We start from the raw sequence: 5,217 nt of genomic DNA on the forward strand, positions 1-5,217 counted from the left end.
AATGCATGATCACCATCTATAGCCACATTTCAAGAAACTTCATGACAACATCCTCATCCTAAGTGCAATCCTCAAGAGACCTCATTGATTCACAAAGTTTGACATGTTCTTTACTAAGCCTCTCTCCAAATAAATTGAAAGGACTAGATGGTGCACCCAATCCCACCTCCTTTTGGGACACTTCAAAGTTTGAGTCAGAGCACAAACAAGGTGATGTAAATATCATGTCTTTTAAGAGCGTGTCCTTAGAGTAATCAACTCGCTCAATAACATCCTCCATCATTATGACAATGTGACTAAAATGACACCAAAAGTTTATATAAATCCACAGTGAAATAATCCCCTAAATAAATTTAACTAAATCTCTCAATAACAACCACCATTACAAAATAATAATAAAAAACCCTAAACCCATCTCCAATCTTCAAACCAAATATCAAAATTATATTTAAAGAACACAAAACTTAACCATTCAAATAAACATGCATAAATTCATATGCATATATCCTAGTTCACATATGTACCATTCTTATCACATTTGAACAAGCGATAAAACACAGCCGCAAATGCTAATATGCTGTATGGCCAAGCCAACGACCATGGTCATCCAATAATCAAATAAAAGCTGGCATCAACTGTTTAAGCTATGGCACAGTGTCGCGCTGCCTTAACTATATTTACCCTTATTCATGACTATATTCTCAATCTACAATATAAATATATATACAGCTTTTTCTCCTGAAAAAAAGGAAGAAAAATATTAGAGATTTCGCCACCAGGTATCAGGAAGGTGAAACGTTGAAGTATATCAAGCCGTTTAATGTATGATTCTGATTCTCTTCTTTATTTCGTTTGACGAGCTAGCTATCGGCAATTTCTGAGTTTGGGATTCAACGATTTATGACCATACTTCCTGCATAATTTGGTTTCATATTTTGCTTTTGCAGTTTCATATGCACTTGTTTCATGATATTGCCTGTGAATATAGAAATTCTGAAAAATTGTTATACTAACTGAGATTAGAATAGCCGATATAAAGTTTAGTCTGGTAGGAGATGGAAATAAACTTTTGAAGCGTTCAGAGGAAGATGGCAGTGATGTATTTGGAGCCATTGCCACCTCTTCAATATTGTAGAATTACTACAGTTGAAGCGAAGAGTAAATTTCTTTACCCTGTCAAGGGACTGTCCACTGATACTATCCCTAAAACGCAATACAGTGCAGACAATATATTTGTTAAAGACATTAGAAGATACTGTTTAAGAGGCCCTTTGAACGAGGCACTGAACATTTTACATAGTACAGAAAACGTTATGAACTCTTCTACCTATGTATCTCTTTTGCAGGGTTGTATTCATAAAAAATCCTTACCTGGGGGCAAACGAATTCACGCTCACATATGTGAGAGGGGGTTTCTGCAAAACATACTTGTACAGAATACACTGCTCGATATGTATATCAAGTGTGGGAGTGTGGATGATGCTGCCAAACTTTTTGACCAAATGCCCAAACGAGATGTCTGTTCATGGACTGTTATGATTGCAGGTCATGCAAGACATGGATCTCCTGAGGAGGCATTGGCCCTTTTTCATCGGATGCAGGCAATAGGGGTTCAAGCCAATCAATTTACCTTTGCCAGCGTTCTGCCAGCATGCGCCAAATTGACAGCTCTGGAACAGGGTGTGGAGATCCATCAACAAATAACAAGACGAGGGTTTCAGTCTGACATGGTTGTGGTGAGTGCCCTTGTAGACATGTATACAAAATGTGGGAGTATAGAAACTGCACGTGACTTGTTTGACAAAATGCCTAAACCAGATGTTGTCTCGTGGACAGCAATGATTGCAGGCTATGCAAGGCGCGGCCCTGCTCTAGAGGCATTGTCACTATTTCATCAAATGCAACTAACAGGTGTTAAACCCAATCAGTTAACGTTTGCCAGTGTTCTTGCTGCATGTGCAAATTTGGGCTCTCTGGAAGAGGGTTCCACAATCCACAATGAGATATTGAGAAGAGGAATTGAGTCTGATGTCATTGTGATGAATTCCCTAGTAGTGATGTATGCAAAATGTGGGAGCGTAGAAAATGCACGTTCCTTGTTTGATAGAATACCCAGACCAGATATTGTCTCCTGGACTGTGATGATTGCAGCTTATGCAAGACATGGACCTGCAGGAGAGGCACTGACATTGTTTCGTAGAATGCAACAAATAGGCCAAAAACCCAACGAGTATACCTTTTCCAGTGTGCTGTCAGCATGTGCCAACTTGGCATCTCTAGAACAGGGTGTGGAGATTCATGACGAAATAATAAAATGCAGATTCCAGTCTGATGTAGTTGTGATGAATGCTCTTGTAGATATGTATGCCAAATGTGGGAGTATAAAGAAGGCACGTGAAATATTTGACAAGATGCATCAACGAGATGTTGTCTCATGGAATACTATGATTACAGGATGTGCACAAAATGGGTTTGTTGATGATGCTCTGGAACTCTTCAGCAAAATGCCCAAAAGAAATGCGTTCTCCTGGGCAGCAATAATTGCAGGACTTGCACAAAATGGGCTTGTTGATGAAGCTGCGAAACTCTTTAAGGAAATGCCTTGTCAGGACCTGGTCTCCTACAATGCAATGATTGCAGGATACGTACAAAGGCAGCGTGTTAACGAGGCTCTAAAACTCTTTCAAAAAATGCCTGAAAGAGACATATTTTCTTGGACAGCTATGATTGCAGGATTTGCACAGAATGGGCTTGTTGATGAGGCTCTTAACCTATTTAAAGAAATGCCTGAACGAGCACTGGTCTCATGGAACGCAATTATTGCAGGTTTTGTACAGAGTGGACACTGTGAGGAGGCACTGAAACTTTTTCAACAAATGCAGATGGCAGGTGTAAGACAAGATGCAGCAACCTTCTCCAGTATCCTCCCAGCTTGTTCTGACTTCACAGCGTTGGAACAGGGTATGGAGATCCACGAAAAAATTATTCGAAGTGGATTCCAGTCTGATGTCTTTTTGATGAATGCCCTGATAGACATGTATGCAAAATGTGGGAGAATACAAAAGGCACATGAAATATTTGATAAAATGAATCAAAGAGATGTTGTCTCCTGGACAACAATGATTTCAGGATATGCAATGCATGGCAGGGGTAAGGAAACCCTCAAACTCTTTGAAGAAATGAAACAATCTCGCATAAGCCCTGACCATGTCACCTTAGTTCATGTCTTGTCTGCATGCAGTCATGCAGGCTTACTGGATGAGGGTTATCGATACTTCAATTGCATGAGTGAATGCTATCAGATCACCCCTACAATTGAGCATTATAGTTGTATGGTTGACCTCCTTGGACGTGCTGGGCATCTGGATGAAGCGCAAAATTTCATAGCCAAAATGCCTATAAAACCTAATACTACTGTATGGATTCGTTTGCTTTCAGCTTGTCGAGTACATAACAATGCAGAGCTAGGAGGATATGTGGCAGAACGCATTTTTGAGCTGGACTCTAGGGACCCTGCAGCTTATGTTCTTCTCTCAAACATATATGCTGCAGCTGGCAGGCAGGACGACATTGAAAAGTTACGGAAACTGATGAAAGACAGAGGCCTAAAAAAGATACCTGGATGCAGTTGGATTGAGATCAACAAACAAGTACATGCTTTTGTTGTTGGAGATAGGTAACACCAATAAATGCGGAAAATTTTTACAAGGTTGGATAGGTTGTCTCGGAAGATGAAGATGTCAGGTATGTTCTTGATACAAGGTTTGTGCTGAGTGATATAAATGGAGGAGCGAATCCTTTGCCTCCGTGGTGAGAAACTGGCAATTGAATTTGGGCTATTAAACGCTTCTTTGGTGACAACTATTACATTTGTCAAGAACCTTAGAGTGTGTTCAGACTGCCACTCTAGAGTCAAATTCATCTCAAAGTTGTAACACAAGAGCTGCTTGTAAGGGATGCTAACTACTATCATTATTTCAAGGTTGGAAAATGGTCACCCATGGATTATTGATAATGTTAATTGTTACCTCTCAAATTGCAGGTAAAATTCGAGGTTTCATTCCCTCATTTTGGAGGTCTGATAGATCTCAGGCCAGAAGAATCCAAAGTACATGTACAATTTGAGGTTTCATTCCATCATTTTGGAGGTCTGATAGATCTCAAGCCAGAAGAATGCAAACTTGTAAGTCAGAGTATTTCAAATCAGAGCAGGGGGACCTACTGTTTTATCAAATCTGAATGATACGTTTGGTTTGGGAGCATCCTGGTCACATGAGATATTTACATGCTCACAGGGCAGAGCATTTTTGCATGCATCCGAATCTTTGAAGGTTTGAAGAAGACATGACACTTAGGTTTGTGTGTGGGCAGAGTCGGAAAATTTTAAGGGAGAAATTTTTGGGCAAATGTTTTTTGATCGGAGTGCTTTATTATGATTTTATTCAAATTTATGTTTGAAAAATTAGGTTTGAAGAATTAGCTCACACTTATTGACTAGGTGAGGCAAAAAATTGGTTTTTGCTCTACGAAATCTGAGCTACAATGTTCCATTCGCCCCCCTATTTCGAGGATGCGGGTTTTCTTGAAGCGATTTCACCCTCTCCATTTCATGGAAATTGGGCTTCCTACTATTTTTCACCCCAATTTCTAGGAACGGGAATTTATGGAAGTGATTTCGCCGACACTGGTTGGGGTAAATCGAGCTTTCTACTCTCATTCTCCCCCGTTTTCTGGAAAAGTTGGTTACAAGGAATGATTCATCCGCATATAAAGAACATTCTTTCCATTTGTTTGGGTATATTAATCTCTAATATATAACCCCTTCCAAAAAAACACATTGTCTATTCTATGTCATAGTGCTTGCTCATGAAGCGAAGCTGGGGAATTTGAATTTCGAAGTTGAGTCTAAACAATACGCCCTGGTACTTTCAAACCCTTGTAAACTGTGCATATCTTTGTGAATTATATGATTGAATGATTAATGCTTTGTGGTTTAGCAAATGGCTATCCTAAATAGAATCTGCTTTCGTTTCATCCGTCAATCTGATTGTTGTAGGTAGAAATTATTCATAGTTTGTCGATAGTCAACTTCTGACGTCATTGTATAAAGGTCATGGTGATCCCAAAAGCAATTTTGATAGCTGTATGTGATGCAGGAGCATCTAACCCCTCCCTAAATCAAAGAAGCATTCAAAGCAGAGCGAAGTTGACGTGGAC

At 39.6% G+C, this 5,217-nt stretch overlaps 1 pseudogene across 1 annotated transcript; it reads left to right on the top strand.

The window, feature by feature from the left end:
* Positions 1-669: 669 nt before the first annotated feature.
* Positions 670-5,001, top strand: LOC149180634 (pentatricopeptide repeat-containing protein At2g13600 pseudogene; annotated as a pseudogene). Its single transcript, XR_016256955.1, has 2 exons — positions 670-3,949; positions 4,043-5,001. The product of XR_016256955.1 is annotated as a pentatricopeptide repeat-containing protein At2g13600 pseudogene (transcript).
* Positions 5,002-5,217: the final 216 nt, after the last annotated feature.

This window comes from Pinus tabuliformis, chromosome 3_2, assembly GCF_031772625.1.
Source record: "Pinus tabuliformis cultivar Carrire ecotype Pingquan chromosome 3_2, CPIR1, whole genome shotgun sequence".
Taxonomy (NCBI): Eukaryota; Viridiplantae; Streptophyta; class Pinopsida; order Pinales; family Pinaceae; genus Pinus; species Pinus tabuliformis.